At 40.3% G+C, this 14,741-nt stretch overlaps 17 non-coding genes across 17 annotated transcripts; all 17 read left to right on the top strand.

The window, feature by feature from the left end:
• The first annotated feature begins 76 nt into the window (after positions 1–76).
• TRNAD-GUC (transfer RNA aspartic acid (anticodon GUC)) lies at positions 77–148 on the top strand. The gene has a single exon. It is a non-coding gene; the product is annotated as a tRNA-Asp (tRNA).
• Positions 149–887: 739 nt separating this feature from the next.
• TRNAD-GUC (transfer RNA aspartic acid (anticodon GUC)) lies at positions 888–959 on the top strand. Its single transcript has one exon. It is a non-coding gene; the product is annotated as a tRNA-Asp (tRNA).
• A 745-nt stretch (positions 960–1,704) lies between these two features.
• On the top strand, positions 1,705–1,776 carry TRNAD-GUC (transfer RNA aspartic acid (anticodon GUC)). Its single transcript has one exon. It is a non-coding gene; the product is annotated as a tRNA-Asp (tRNA).
• Positions 1,777–3,338: 1,562 nt separating this feature from the next.
• Positions 3,339–3,410, top strand: TRNAD-GUC (transfer RNA aspartic acid (anticodon GUC)). Its single transcript has one exon. It is a non-coding gene; the product is annotated as a tRNA-Asp (tRNA).
• A 745-nt stretch (positions 3,411–4,155) lies between these two features.
• TRNAD-GUC (transfer RNA aspartic acid (anticodon GUC)) lies at positions 4,156–4,227 on the top strand. The gene has a single exon. It is a non-coding gene; the product is annotated as a tRNA-Asp (tRNA).
• A 745-nt stretch (positions 4,228–4,972) lies between these two features.
• Positions 4,973–5,044, top strand: TRNAD-GUC (transfer RNA aspartic acid (anticodon GUC)). The gene has a single exon. It is a non-coding gene; the product is annotated as a tRNA-Asp (tRNA).
• A 738-nt stretch (positions 5,045–5,782) lies between these two features.
• Positions 5,783–5,854, top strand: TRNAD-GUC (transfer RNA aspartic acid (anticodon GUC)). The gene has a single exon. It is a non-coding gene; the product is annotated as a tRNA-Asp (tRNA).
• Positions 5,855–6,599: 745 nt separating this feature from the next.
• TRNAD-GUC (transfer RNA aspartic acid (anticodon GUC)) lies at positions 6,600–6,671 on the top strand. The gene has a single exon. It is a non-coding gene; the product is annotated as a tRNA-Asp (tRNA).
• A 745-nt stretch (positions 6,672–7,416) lies between these two features.
• On the top strand, positions 7,417–7,488 carry TRNAD-GUC (transfer RNA aspartic acid (anticodon GUC)). The gene has a single exon. It is a non-coding gene; the product is annotated as a tRNA-Asp (tRNA).
• Positions 7,489–8,233: 745 nt separating this feature from the next.
• TRNAD-GUC (transfer RNA aspartic acid (anticodon GUC)) lies at positions 8,234–8,305 on the top strand. Its single transcript has one exon. It is a non-coding gene; the product is annotated as a tRNA-Asp (tRNA).
• Positions 8,306–9,050: 745 nt separating this feature from the next.
• Positions 9,051–9,122, top strand: TRNAD-GUC (transfer RNA aspartic acid (anticodon GUC)). Its single transcript has one exon. It is a non-coding gene; the product is annotated as a tRNA-Asp (tRNA).
• A 738-nt stretch (positions 9,123–9,860) lies between these two features.
• Positions 9,861–9,932, top strand: TRNAD-GUC (transfer RNA aspartic acid (anticodon GUC)). The gene has a single exon. It is a non-coding gene; the product is annotated as a tRNA-Asp (tRNA).
• Positions 9,933–10,677: 745 nt separating this feature from the next.
• On the top strand, positions 10,678–10,749 carry TRNAD-GUC (transfer RNA aspartic acid (anticodon GUC)). The gene has a single exon. It is a non-coding gene; the product is annotated as a tRNA-Asp (tRNA).
• Positions 10,750–11,494: 745 nt separating this feature from the next.
• On the top strand, positions 11,495–11,566 carry TRNAD-GUC (transfer RNA aspartic acid (anticodon GUC)). Its single transcript has one exon. It is a non-coding gene; the product is annotated as a tRNA-Asp (tRNA).
• Positions 11,567–12,311: 745 nt separating this feature from the next.
• TRNAD-GUC (transfer RNA aspartic acid (anticodon GUC)) lies at positions 12,312–12,383 on the top strand. The gene has a single exon. It is a non-coding gene; the product is annotated as a tRNA-Asp (tRNA).
• A 738-nt stretch (positions 12,384–13,121) lies between these two features.
• On the top strand, positions 13,122–13,193 carry TRNAD-GUC (transfer RNA aspartic acid (anticodon GUC)). Its single transcript has one exon. It is a non-coding gene; the product is annotated as a tRNA-Asp (tRNA).
• A 745-nt stretch (positions 13,194–13,938) lies between these two features.
• Positions 13,939–14,010, top strand: TRNAD-GUC (transfer RNA aspartic acid (anticodon GUC)). The gene has a single exon. It is a non-coding gene; the product is annotated as a tRNA-Asp (tRNA).
• Positions 14,011–14,741: the final 731 nt, after the last annotated feature.

The following is a 14,741-nucleotide window of genomic DNA, read 5'->3' as shown; positions in this document are numbered from 1 at the left end:
CATCTCGAGACCTCACCCTGACATGTTTCTGGGTGTATTTTCAGCTCCAATTTTGCCTGCAGATTCAAGAAGTTAGTCCTCGTTAGTATAGTGGTGAGTATCCCCGCCTGTCACGCGGGAGACCGGGGTTCGATTCCCCGACGGGGAGAACATTGCAAGTTTTTATCAGGTTCAGAGATTCGTTGCTCAAGGTTATGGAGAATCAAAGTCCGAATCCAATTGTAGCGTGAAAAATATACCACTTGATTTTGAGAGCATAAGAAAGAAACACCAATTGCATAGCCTCATTTTTAGTTTGGGTATCACCCCTTGCTTTTATCTAGCATGGCATGTACTGTTTTTGTGCATTACAATATTTGCATATCATCCTCTTACAATTGGCTCATGCTGTAACACAGGAGACAGCTATGTAGTGGACAAGTCTCTTGTGAGCTAAACCTGATTATGACATCACATCAATGTAGCAAAGCTGAAACTATTGTATGCCTACAGAGTATAGACTAAGAGAGAAGTGTCTTTTCCTATGAATTGCAGGCTAAAATGGACTTGCATCCCTTACTTTCAAAGGGAGTAACTGTATAGTAAGTGAGATAGAAAGACCGATATCATGTAAGCTTCCTGGCCATGACCGACCAGTAGAGGATAACAGAAAAAGGTTTTTAATTTAAATGACTATCTTTTTTGCAAAGTGGTATTGTAGTCTTTGTTTCAGCTGAGACAAAAATAAATCTTTTTATCTGCTTCTTATTTAGGGTTTTATGTTAGCTTGATAACATGTAGCACATAATCTCTGTGGCCAATGACACAGACGCATCTCGAGACCTCACCCTGACATGTTTCTGGGTGTATTTTCAGCTCCAATTTTGCCTGCAGATTCAAGAAGTTAGTCCTCGTTAGTATAGTGGTGAGTATCCCCGCCTGTCACGCGGGAGACTGGGGTTCGATTCCCCGACGGGGAGAACATTGCAAGTTTTTATCAGGTTCAGAGATTCGTTGCTCAAGGTTATGGAGAATCAAAGTCCGAATCCAATTGTAGCTTGAAAAATATACCACTTGATTTTGAGAGCATAAGAAAGAACCAGAAACACCAATTGCATAGCCTCATTTTTAGTTTGGGTATCACCCCTTGCTTTTATCTAGCATGGCATGTACTGTTTTTGTGCATTACAATATTTGCATATCATCCTCTTACAATTGGCTCATGCTGTAACACAGGAGACAGCTATGTAGTGGACAAGTCTCTTGTGAGCTAAACCTGATTATGACATCACATCAATGTAGCAAAGCTGAAACTATTGTATGCCTACAGAGTATAGACTGAGAGAGAAGTGTCTTTTCCTATGAATTGCAGGCTAAAATGGACTTGCATCCCCTACTTTCAAAGGGAGTAACTGGATAGTAAGTGAGATAGATAGACCGATATCATGTAAGCTTCCTGGCCATGACCGACCAGTAGAGGATAACAGAAAAAGGTTTTTAATTGAAATGACTATCTTTTTTGCAAAGTGGTATTGTAGTCTTTGTTTCAGCTGAGACAAAAATAAATCTGTTTATCTGCTTCTTATTTAGGGTTTTATGTTAGCTTGATAACATGTAGCACATAATCTCTGTGGCCAATGACACAGACGCATCTCGAGACCTCACCCTGACATGTTTCTGGGTGTATTTTCAGCTCCAATTTTGCCTGCAGATTCAAGAAGTTAGTCCTCGTTAGTATAGTGGTGAGTATCCCCGCCTGTCACGCGGGAGACCGGGGTTCGATTCCCCGACGGGGAGAACATTGCAAGTTTTTATCAGGTTCAGAGATTCGTTGCTCAAGGTTATGGAGAATCAAAGTCCGAATCCAATTGTAGCGTGAAAAATATACCACTTGATTTTGAGAGCATAAGAAAGAACCAGAAACACCAATTGCATAGCCTCATTTTTAGTTTGGGTATCACCCCTTGCTTTTATCTAGCATGGCATGTACTGTTTTTGTGCATTACAATATTTGCATATCATCCTCTTACAATTGGCTCATGCTGTAACACAGGAGACAGCTATGTAGTGGACAAGTCTCTTGTGAGCTAAACCTGATTATGACATCACATCAATGTAGCAAAGCTGAAACTATTGTATGCCTACAGAGTATAGACTGAGAGAGAAGTGTCTTTTCCTATGAATTGCAGGCTAAAATGGACTTGCATCCCCTACTTTCAAAGGGAGTAACTGTATAGTAAGTGAGATAGAAAGACCGATATCATGTAAGCTTCCTGGCCATGACCGACCAGTAGAGGATAACAGAAAAAGGTTTTTAATTTAAATGACTATCTTTTTTGCAAAGTGGTATTGTAGTCTTTGTTTCAGCTGAGACAAAAATAAATCTTTTTATCTGCTTCTTATTTAGGGTTTTATGTTAGCTTGATAACATGTAGCACATAATCTCTGTGGCCAATGACACAGACGCATCTCGAGACCTCACCCTGACATGTTTCTGGGTGTATTTTCAGCTCCAATTTTGCCTGCAGATTCAAGAAGTTAGTCCTCGTTAGTATAGTGGTGAGTATCCCCACCTGTCACGCGGGAGACTGGGGTTCGATTCCCCGACGGGGAGAACATTGCAAGTTTTTATCAGGTTCAGAGATTCGTTGCTCAAGGTTATGGAGAATCAAAGTCCGAATCCAATTGTAGCGTGAAAAATATACCACTTGATTTTGAGAGCATAAGAAAGAACCAGAAACACCAATTGCATAGCCTCGTTTTTAGTTTGGGTATCACCCCTTGCTTTTATCTAGCATGGCATGTACTGTTTTTGTGCATTACAATATTTGCATATCATCCTCTTACAATTGGCTCATGCTGTAACACAGGAGATAGCTATGTAGTGGACAAGTCTCTTGTGAGCTAAACCTGATTATGACATCACATCAATGTAGCAAAGCTGAAACTATTGTATGCCTACAGAGTATAGACTGAGAGAGAAGTGTCTTTTCCTATGAATTGCAGGCTAAAATGGACTTGCATCCCCTACTTTCAAAGGGAGTAACTGTATAGTAAGTGAGATAGAAAGACCGATATCATGTAAGCTTCCTGGCCATGACCGACCAGTAGAGGATAACAGAAAAAGGTTTTTAATTGAAATGACTATCTTTTTTGCAAAGTGGTATTGTAGTCTTTGTTTCAGCTGAGACAAAAATAAATCTTTTTATCTGCTTCTTATTTAGGGTTTTATGTTAGCTTGATAACATGTAGCACATAATCTCTGTGGCCAATGACACAGACGCATCTCGAGACCTCACCCTGACATGTTTCTGGGTGTATTTTCAGCTCCAATTTTGCCTGCAGATTCAAGAAGTTAGTCCTCGTTAGTATAGTGGTGAGTATCCCCGCCTGTCACGCGGGAGACTGGGGTTCGATTCCCCGACGGGGAGAACATTGCAAGTTTTTATCAGGTTCAGAGATTCGTTGCTCAAGGTTATGGAGAATCAAAGTCCGAATCCAATTGTAGCGTGAAAAATATACCACTTGATTTTGAGAGCATAAGAAAGAACCAGAAACACCAATTGCATAGCCTCGTTTTTAGTTTGGGTATCACCCCTTGCTTTTATCTAGCATGGCATGTACTGTTTTTGTGCATTACAATATTTGCATATCATCCTCTTACAATTGGCTCATGCTGTAACAGAGGAGACAGCTATGTAGTGGACAAGTCTCTTGTGAGCTAAACCTGATTATGACATCACATCAATGTAGCAAAGCTGAAACTATTGTATGCCTACAGAGTATAGACTGAGAGAGAAGTGTCTTTTCCTATGAATTGCAGGCTAAAATGGACTTGCATCCCCTACTTTCAAAGGGAGTAACTGGATAGTAAGTGAGATAGATAGACCGATATCATGTAAGCTTCCTGGCCATGACCGACCAGTAGAGGATAACAGAAAAAGGTTTTTAATTGAAATGACTATCTTTTTTGCAAAGTGGTATTGTAGTCTTTGTTTCAGCTGAGACAAAAATAAATCTGTTTATCTGCTTCTTATTTAGGGTTTTATGTTAGCTTGATAACATGTAGCACATAATCTCTGTGGCCAATGACACAGACGCATCTCGAGACCTCACCCTGACATGTTTCTGGGTGTATTTTCAGCTCCAATTTTGCCTGCAGATTCAAGAAGTTAGTCCTCGTTAGTATAGTGGTGAGTATCCCCGCCTGTCACGCGGGAGACCGGGGTTCGATTCCCCGACGGGGAGAACATTGCAAGTTTTTATCAGGTTCAGAGATTCGTTGCTCAAGGTTATGGAGAATCAAAGTCCGAATCCAATTGTAGCGTGAAAAATATACCACTTGATTTTGAGAGCATAAGAAAGAACCAGAAACACCAATTGCATAGCCTCGTTTTTAGTTTGGGTATCACCCCTTGCTTTTATCTAGCATGGCATGTACTGTTTTTGTGCATTACAATATTTGCATATCATCCTCTTACAATTGGCTCATGCTGTAACACAGGAGACAGCTATGTAGTGGACAAGTCTCTTGTGAGCTAAACCTGATTATGACATCACATCAATGTAGCAAAGCTGAAACTATTGTATGCCTACAGAGTATAGACTGAGAGAGAAGTGTCTTTTCCTATGAATTGCAGGCTAAAATGGACTTGCATCCCCTACTTTCAAAGGGAGTAACTGTATAGTAAGTGAGATAGAAAGACCGATATCATGTAAGCTTCCTGGCCATGACCGACCAGTAGAGGATAACAGAAAAAGGTTTTTAATTGAAATGACTATCTTTTTTGCAAAGTGGTATTGTAGTCTTTGTTTCAGCTGAGACAAAAATAAATCTTTTTATCTGCTTCTTATTTAGGGTTTTATGTTAGCTTGATAACATGTAGCACATAATCTCTGTGGCCAATGACACAGACGCATCTCGAGACCTCACCCTGACATGTTTCTGGGTGTATTTTCAGCTCCAATTTTGCCTGCAGATTCAAGAAGTTAGTCCTCGTTAGTATAGTGGTGAGTATCCCCGCCTGTCACGCGGGAGACCGGGGTTCGATTCCCCGACGGGGAGAACATTGCAAGTTTTTATCAGGTTCAGAGATTCGTTGCTCAAGGTTATGGAGAATCAAAGTCCGAATCCAATTGTAGCGTGAAAAATATACCACTTGATTTTGAGAGCATAAGAAAGAACCAGAAACACCAATTGCATAGCCTCATTTTTAGTTTGGGTATCACCCCTTGCTTTTATCTAGCATGGCATGTACTGTTTTTGTGCATTACAATATTTGCATATCATCCTCTTACAATTGGCTCATGCTGTAACACAGGAGACAGCTATGTAGTGGACAAGTCTCTTGTGAGCTAAACCTGATTATGACATCACATCAATGTAGCAAAGCTGAAACTATTGTATGCCTATAGACTGAGAGAGAAGTGTCTTTTCCTATGAATTGCAGGCTAAAATGGACTTGCATCCCCTACTTTCAAAGGGAGTAACTGTATAGTAAGTGAGATAGATAGACCGATATCATGTAAGCTTCCTGGCCATGACCGACCAGTAGAGGATAACAGAAAAAGGTTTTTAATTGAAATAACTATCTTTTTTGCAAAGTGGTATTGTAGTCTTTGTTTCAGCTGAGACAAAAATAAATCTTTTTATCTGCTTCTTATTTAGGGTTTTATGTTAGCTTGATAACATGTAGCACATAATCTCTGTGGCCAATGACACAGACGCATCTCGAGACCTCACCCTGACATGTTTCTGGGTGTATTTTCAGCTCCAATTTTGCCTGCAGATCCAAGAAGTTAGTCCTCGTTAGTATAGTGGTGAGTATCCCCGCCTGTCACGCGGGAGACCGGGGTTCGATTCCCCGACGGGGAGAACATTGCAAGTTTTTATCAGGTTCAGAGATTCGTTGCTCAAGGTTATGGAGAATCAAAGTCCGAATCCAATTGTAGTGTGAAAAATATACCACTTGATTTTGAGAGCATAAGAAAGAACCAGAAACACCAATTGCATAGCCTCGTTTTTAGTTTGGGTATCACCCCTTGCTTTTATCTAGCATGGCATGTACTGTTTTTGTGCATTACAATATTTGCATATCATCCTCTTACAATTGGCTCATGCTGTAACACAGGAGACAGCTATGTAGTGGACAAGTCTCTTGTGAGCTAAACCTGATTATGACATCACATCAATGTAGCAAAGCTGAAACTATTGTATGCCTACAGAGTATAGACTGAGAGAGAAGTGTCTTTTCCTATGAATTGCAGGCTAAAATGGACTTGCATCCCCTACTTTCAAAGGGAGTAACTGTATAGTAAGTGAGATAGATAGACCGATATCATGTAAGCTTCCTGGCCATGACCGACCAGTAGAGGATAACAGAAAAAGGTTTTTAATTGAAATAACTATCTTTTTTGCAAAGTGGTATTGTAGTCTTTGTTTCAGCTGAGACAAAAATAAATCTGTTTATCTGCTTCTTATTTAGGGTTTTATGTTAGCTTGATAACATGTAGCACATAATCTCTGTGGCCAATGACACAGACGCATCTCGAGACCTCACCCTGACATGTTTCTGGGTGTATTTTCAGCTCCAATTTTGCCTGCAGATTCAAGAAGTTAGTCCTCATTAGTATAGTGGTGAGTATCCCCGCCTGTCACGCGGGAGACCGGGGTTCGATTCCCCGACGGGGAGAACATTGCAAGTTTTTATCAGGTTCAGAGATTCGTTGCTCAAGGTTATGGAGAATCAAAGTCCGAATCCAATTGTAGCGTGAAAAATATACCACTTGATTTTGAGAGCATAAGAAAGAACCAGAAACACCAATTGCATAGCCTCATTTTTAGTTTGGGTATCACCCCTTGCTTTTATCTAGCATGGCATGTACTGTTTTTGTGCATTACAATATTTGCATATCATCCTCTTACAATTGGCTCATGCTGTAACACAGGAGACAGCTATGTAGTGGACAAGTCTCTTGTGAGCTAAACCTGATTATGACATCACATCAATGTAGCAAAGCTGAAACTATTGTATGCCTACAGAGTATAGACTGAGAGAGAAGTGTCTTTTCCTATGAATTGCAGGCTAAAATGGACTTGCATCCCCTACTTTCAAAGGGAGTAACTGTATAGTAAGTGAGATAGAAAGACCGATATCATGTAAGCTTCCTGGCCATGACCGACCAGTAGAGGATAACAGAAAAAGGTTTTTAATTGAAATGACTATCTTTTTTGCAAAGTGGTATTGTAGTCTTTGTTTCAGCTGAGACAAAAATAAATCTTTTTATCTGCTTCTTATTTAGGGTTTTATGTTAGCTTGATAACATGTAGCACATAATCTCTGTGGCCAATGACACAGACGCATCTCGAGACCTCACCCTGACATGTTTCTGGGTGTATTTTCAGCTCCAATTTTGCCTGCAGATTCAAGAAGTTAGTCCTCGTTAGTATAGTGGTGAGTATCCCCGCCTGTCACGCGGGAGACCGGGGTTCGATTCCCCGACGGGGAGAACATTGCAAGTTTTTATCAGGTTCAGAGATTCGTTGCTCAAGGTTATGGAGAATCAAAGTCCGAATCCAATTGTAGCGTGAAAAATATACCACTTGATTTTGAGAGCATAAGAAAGAACCAGAAACACCAATTGCATAGCCTCATTTTTAGTTTGGGTATCACCCCTTGCTTTTATCTAGCATGGCATGTACTGTTTTTGTGCATTACAATATTTGCATATCATCCTCTTACAATTGGCTCATGCTGTAACACAGGAGACAGCTATGTAGTGGACAAGTCTCTTGTGAGCTAAACCTGATTATGACATCACATCAATGTAGCAAAGCTGAAACTATTGTATGCCTACAGAGTATAGACTGAGAGAGAAGTGTCTTTTCCTATGAATTGCAGGCTAAAATGGACTTGCATCCCCTACTTTCAAAGGGAGTAACTGGATAGTAAGTGAGATAGATAGACCGATATCATGTAAGCTTCCTGGCCATGACCGACCAGTAGAGGATAACAGAAAAAGGTTTTTAATTGAAATGACTATCTTTTTTGCAAAGTGGTATTGTAGTCTTTGTTTCAGCTGAGACAAAAATAAATCTGTTTATCTGCTTCTTATTTAGGGTTTTATGTTAGCTTGATAACATGTAGCACATAATCTCTGTGGCCAATGACACAGACGCATCTCGAGACCTCACCCTGACATGTTTCTGGGTGTATTTTCAGCTCCAATTTTGCCTGCAGATTCAAGAAGTTAGTCCTCGTTAGTATAGTGGTGAGTATCCCCGCCTGTCACGCGGGAGACCGGGGTTCGATTCCCCGACGGGGAGAACATTGCAAGTTTTTATCAGGTTCAGAGATTCGTTGCTCAAGGTTATGGAGAATCAAAGTCCGAATCCAATTGTAGCGTGAAAAATATACCACTTGATTTTGAGAGCATAAGAAAGAACCAGAAACACCAATTGCATAGCCTCGTTTTTAGTTTGGGTATCACCCCTTGCTTTTATCTAGCATGGCATGTACTGTTTTTGTGCATTACAATATTTGCATATCATCCTCTTACAATTGGCTCATGCTGTAACACAGGAGACAGCTATGTAGTGGACAAGTCTCTTGTGAGCTAAACCTGATTATGACATCACATCAATGTAGCAAAGCTGAAACTATTGTATGCCTACAGAGTATAGACTGAGAGAGAAGTGTCTTTTCCTATGAATTGCAGGCTAAAATGGACTTGCATCCCCTACTTTCAAAGGGAGTAACTGTATAGTAAGTGAGATAGAAAGACCGATATCATGTAAGCTTCCTGGCCATGACCGACCAGTAGAGGATAACAGAAAAAGGTTTTTAATTGAAATGACTATCTTTTTTGCAAAGTGGTATTGTAGTCTTTGTTTCAGCTGAGACAAAAATAAATCTTTTTATCTGCTTCTTATTTAGGGTTTTATGTTAGCTTGATAACATGTAGCACATAATCTCTGTGGCCAATGACACAGACGCATCTCGAGACCTCACCCTGACATGTTTCTGGGTGTATTTTCAGCTCCAATTTTGCCTGCAGATTCAAGAAATTAGTCCTCGTTAGTATAGTGGTGAGTATCCCCGCCTGTCACGCGGGAGACCGGGGTTCGATTCCCCGACGGGGAGAACATTGCAAGTTTTTATCAGGTTCAGAGATTCGTTGCTCAAGGTTATGGAGAATCAAAGTCCGAATCCAATTGTAGCGTGAAAAATATACCACTTGATTTTGAGAGCATAAGAAAGAACCAGAAACACCAATTGCATAGCCTCATTTTTAGTTTGGGTATCACCCCTTGCTTTTATCTAGCATGGCATGTACTGTTTTTGTGCATTACAATATTTGCATATCATCCTCTTACAATTGGCTCATGCTGTAACACAGGAGACAGCTATGTAGTGGACAAGTCTCTTGTGAGCTAAACCTGATTATGACATCACATCAATGTAGCAAAGCTGAAACTATTGTATGCCTATAGACTGAGAGAGAAGTGTCTTTTCCTATGAATTGCAGGCTAAAATGGACTTGCATCCCCTACTTTCAAAGGGAGTAACTGTATAGTAAGTGAGATAGATAGACCGATATCATGTAAGCTTCCTGGCCATGACCGACCAGTAGAGGATAACAGAAAAAGGTTTTTAATTGAAATAACTATCTTTTTTGCAAAGTGGTATTGTAGTCTTTGTTTCAGCTGAGACAAAAATAAATCTTTTTATCTGCTTCTTATTTAGGGTTTTATGTTAGCTTGATAACATGTAGCACATAATCTCTGTGGCCAATGACACAGACGCATCTCGAGACCTCACCCTGACATGTTTCTGGGTGTATTTTCAGCTCCAATTTTGCCTGCAGATCCAAGAAGTTAGTCCTCGTTAGTATAGTGGTGAGTATCCCCGCCTGTCACGCGGGAGACCGGGGTTCGATTCCCCGACGGGGAGAACATTGCAAGTTTTTATCAGGTTCAGAGATTCGTTGCTCAAGGTTATGGAGAATCAAAGTCCGAATCCAATTGTAGTGTGAAAAATATACCACTTGATTTTGAGAGCATAAGAAAGAACCAGAAACACCAATTGCATAGCCTCGTTTTTAGTTTGGGTATCACCCCTTGCTTTTATCTAGCATGGCATGTACTGTTTTTGTGCATTACAATATTTGCATATCATCCTCTTACAATTGGCTCATGCTGTAACACAGGAGACAGCTATGTAGTGGACAAGTCTCTTGTGAGCTAAACCTGATTATGACATCACATCAATGTAGCAAAGCTGAAACTATTGTATGCCTACAGAGTATAGACTGAGAGAGAAGTGTCTTTTCCTATGAATTGCAGGCTAAAATGGACTTGCATCCCCTACTTTCAAAGGGAGTAACTGTATAGTAAGTGAGATAGATAGACCGATATCATGTAAGCTTCCTGGCCATGACCGACCAGTAGAGGATAACAGAAAAAGGTTTTTAATTGAAATAACTATCTTTTTTGCAAAGTGGTATTGTAGTCTTTGTTTCAGCTGAGACAAAAATAAATCTGTTTATCTGCTTCTTATTTAGGGTTTTATGTTAGCTTGATAACATGTAGCACATAATCTCTGTGGCCAATGACACAGACGCATCTCGAGACCTCACCCTGACATGTTTCTGGGTGTATTTTCAGCTCCAATTTTGCCTGCAGATTCAAGAAGTTAGTCCTCGTTAGTATAGTGGTGAGTATCCCCGCCTGTCACGCGGGAGACCGGGGTTCGATTCCCCGACGGGGAGAACATTGCAAGTTTTTATCAGGTTCAGAGATTCGTTGCTCAAGGTTATGGAGAATCAAAGTCCGAATCCAATTGTAGCGTGAAAAATATACCACTTGATTTTGAGAGCATAAGAAAGAACCAGAAACACCAATTGCATAGCCTCATTTTTAGTTTGGGTATCACCCCTTGCTTTTATCTAGCATGGCATGTACTGTTTTTGTGCATTACAATATTTGCATATCATCCTCTTACAATTGGCTCATGCTGTAACACAGGAGACAGCTATGTAGTGGACAAGTCTCTTGTGAGCTAAACCTGATTATGACATCACATCAATGTAGCAAAGCTGAAACTATTGTATGCCTACAGAGTATAGACTGAGAGAGAAGTGTCTTTTCCTATGAATTGCAGGCTAAAATGGACTTGCATCCCCTACTTTCAAAGGGAGTAACTGGATAGTAAGTGAGATAGATAGACCGATATCATGTAAGCTTCCTGGCCATGACCGACCAGTAGAGGATAACAGAAAAAGGTTTTTAATTGAAATGACTATCTTTTTTGCAAAGTGGTATTGTAGTCTTTGTTTCAGCTGAGACAAAAATAAATCTGTTTATCTGCTTCTTATTTAGGGTTTTATGTTAGCTTGATAACATGTAGCACATAATCTCTGTGGCCAATGACACAGACGCATCTCGAGACCTCACCCTGACATGTTTCTGGGTGTATTTTCAGCTCCAATTTTGCCTGCAGATTCAAGAAGTTAGTCCTCGTTAGTATAGTGGTGAGTATCCCCGCCTGTCACGCGGGAGACCGGGGTTCGATTCCCCGGCGGGGAGAACATTGCAAGTTTTTATCAGGTTCAGAGATTCGTTGCTCAAGGTTATGGAGAATCAAAGTCCGAATCCAATTGTAGCGTGAAAAATATACCACTTGATTTTGAGAGCATAAGAAAGAACCAGAAACACCAATTGCATAGCCTCGTTTTTAGTTTGGGTATCACCCCTTGCTTTTATCTAGCATGGCATGTACTGTTTTTGTGCATTACAATATTTGCATATCATCCTCTTACAATTGGCTCATGCTGTAACACAGGAGACAGCTATGTAGTGGACAAGTCTCTTGTGAGCTAAACCTGATTATGACATCACATCAATGTAGCAAAGCTGAAACTATTGTATGCCTACAGAGTATAGACTGAGAGAGAAGTGTCTTTTCCTATGAATTGCAGGCTAAAATGGACTTGCATCCCCTACTTTCAAAGGGAGTAACTGTATAGTAAGTGAGATAGAAAGACCGATATCATGTAAGCTTCCTGGCCATGACCGACCAGTAGAGGATAACAGAAAAAGGTTTTTAATTGAAATGACTATCTTTTTTGCAAAGTGGTATTGTAGTCTTTGTTTCAGCTGAGACAAAAATAAATCTTTTTATCTGCTTCTTATTTAGGGTTTTATGTTAGCTTGATAACATGTAGCACATAATCTCTGTGGCCAATGACACAGACGCATCTCGAGACCTCACCCTGACATGTTTCTGGGTGTATTTTCAGCTCCAATTTTGCCTGCAGATTCAAGAAGTTAGTCCTCGTTAGTATAGTGGTGAGTATCCCCGCCTGTCACGCGGGAGACCGGGGTTCGATTCCCCGACGGGGAGAACATTGCAAGTTTTTATCAGGTTCAGAGATTCGTTGCTCAAGGTTATGGAGAATCAAAGTCCGAATCCAATTGTAGCGTGAAAAATATACCACTTGATTTTGAGAGCATAAGAAAGAACCAGAAACACCAATTGCATAGCCTCATTTTTAGTTTGGGTATCACCCCTTGCTTTTATCTAGCATGGCATGTACTGTTTTTGTGCATTACAATATTTGCATATCATCCTCTTACAATTGGCTCATGCTGTAACACAGGAGACAGCTATGTAGTGGACAAGTCTCTTGTGAGCTAAACCTGATTATGACATCACATCAATGTAGCAAAGCTGAAACTATTGTATGCCTATAGACTGAGAGAGAAGTGTCTTTTCCTATGAATTGCAGGCTAAAATGGACTTGCATCCCCTACTTTCAAAGGGAGTAACTGTATAGTAAGTGAGATAGATAGACCGATATCATGTAAGCTTCCTGGCCATGACCGACCAGTAGAGGATAACAGAAAAAGGTTTTTAATTGAAATAACTATCTTTTTTGCAAAGTGGTATTGTAGTCTTTGTTTCAGCTGAGACAAAAATAAATCTTTTTATCTGCTTCTTATTTAGGGTTTTATGTTAGCTTGATAACATGTAGCACATAATCTCTGTGGCCAATGACACAGACGCATCTCGAGACCTCACCCTGACATGTTTCTGGGTGTATTTTCAGCTCCAATTTTGCCTGCAGATCCAAGAAGTTAGTCCTCGTTAGTATAGTGGTGAGTATCCCCGCCTGTCACGCGGGAGACCGGGGTTCGATTCCCCGACGGGGAGAACATTGCAAGTTTTTATCAGGTTCAGAGATTCGTTGCTCAAGGTTATGGAGAATCAAAGTCCGAATCCAATTGTAGTGTGAAAAATATACCACTTGATTTTGAGAGCATAAGAAAGAACCAGAAACACCAATTGCATAGCCTCGTTTTTAGTTTGGGTATCACCCCTTGCTTTTATCTAGCATGGCATGTACTGTTTTTGTGCATTACAATATTTGCATATCATCCTCTTACAATTGGCTCATGCTGTAACACAGGAGACAGCTATGTAGTGGACAAGTCTCTTGTGAGCTAAACCTGATTATGACATCACATCAATGTAGCAAAGCTGAAACTATTGTATGCCTACAGAGTATAGACTGAGAGAGAAGTGTCTTTTCCTATGAATTGCAGGCTAAAATGGACTTGCATCCCCTACTTTCAAAGGGAGTAACTGTATAGTAAGTGAGATAGATAGACCGATATCATGTAAGCTTCCTGGCCATGACCGACCAGTAGAGGATAACAGAAAAAGGTTTTTAATTGAAATAACTATCTTTTTTGCAAAGTGGTATTGTAGTCTTTGTTTCAGCTGAGACAAAAATAAATCTGTTTATCTGCTTCTTATTTAGGGTTTTATGTTAGCTTGATAACATGTAGCACATAATCTCTGTGGCCAATGACACAGACGCATCTCGAGACCTCACCCTGACATGTTTCTGGGTGTATTTTCAGCTCCAATTTTGCCTGCAGATTCAAGAAGTTAGTCCTCGTTAGTATAGTGGTGAGTATCCCCGCCTGTCACGCGGGAGACCGGGGTTCGATTCCCCGACGGGGAGAACATTGCAAGTTTTTATCAGGTTCAGAGATTCGTTGCTCAAGGTTATGGAGAATCAAAGTCCGAATCCAATTGTAGCGTGAAAAATATACCACTTGATTTTGAGAGCATAAGAAAGAACCAGAAACACCAATTGCATAGCCTCATTTTTAGTTTGGGTATCACCCCTTGCTTTTATCTAGCATGGCATGTACTGTTTTTGTGCATTACAATATTTGCATATCATCCTCTTACAATTGGCTCATGCTGTAACACAGGAGACAGCTATGTAGTGGACAAGTCTCTTGTGAGCTAAACCTGATTATGACATCACATCAATGTAGCAAAGCTGAAACTATTGTATGCCTACAGAGTATAGACTGAGAGAGAAGTGTCTTTTCCTATGAATTGCAGGCTAAAATGGACTTGCATCCCCTACTTTCAAAGGGAGTAACTGTATAGTAAGTGAGATAGAAAGACCGATATCATGTAAGCTTCCTGGCCATGACCGACCAGTAGAGGATAACAGAAAAAGGTTTTTAATTGAAATGACTATCTTTTTTGCAAAGTGGTATTGTAGTCTTTGTTTCAGCTGAGACAAAAATAAATCTTTTTATCTGCTTCTTATTTAGGGTTTTATGTTAGCTTGATAACATGTAGCACATAATCTCTGTGGCCAATGACACAGACGCATCTCGAGACCTCACCCTGACATGTTTCTGGGTGTATTTTCAGCTCCAATTTTGCCTGCAG

The sequence above is a fragment of the Pseudophryne corroboree genome, chromosome 11 (assembly GCF_028390025.1).
Source record: "Pseudophryne corroboree isolate aPseCor3 chromosome 11, aPseCor3.hap2, whole genome shotgun sequence".
In the NCBI taxonomy this organism is placed as follows: Eukaryota; Metazoa; Chordata; class Amphibia; order Anura; family Myobatrachidae; genus Pseudophryne; species Pseudophryne corroboree.
This window is presented reverse-complemented; position numbering and strand designations above follow the sequence as displayed.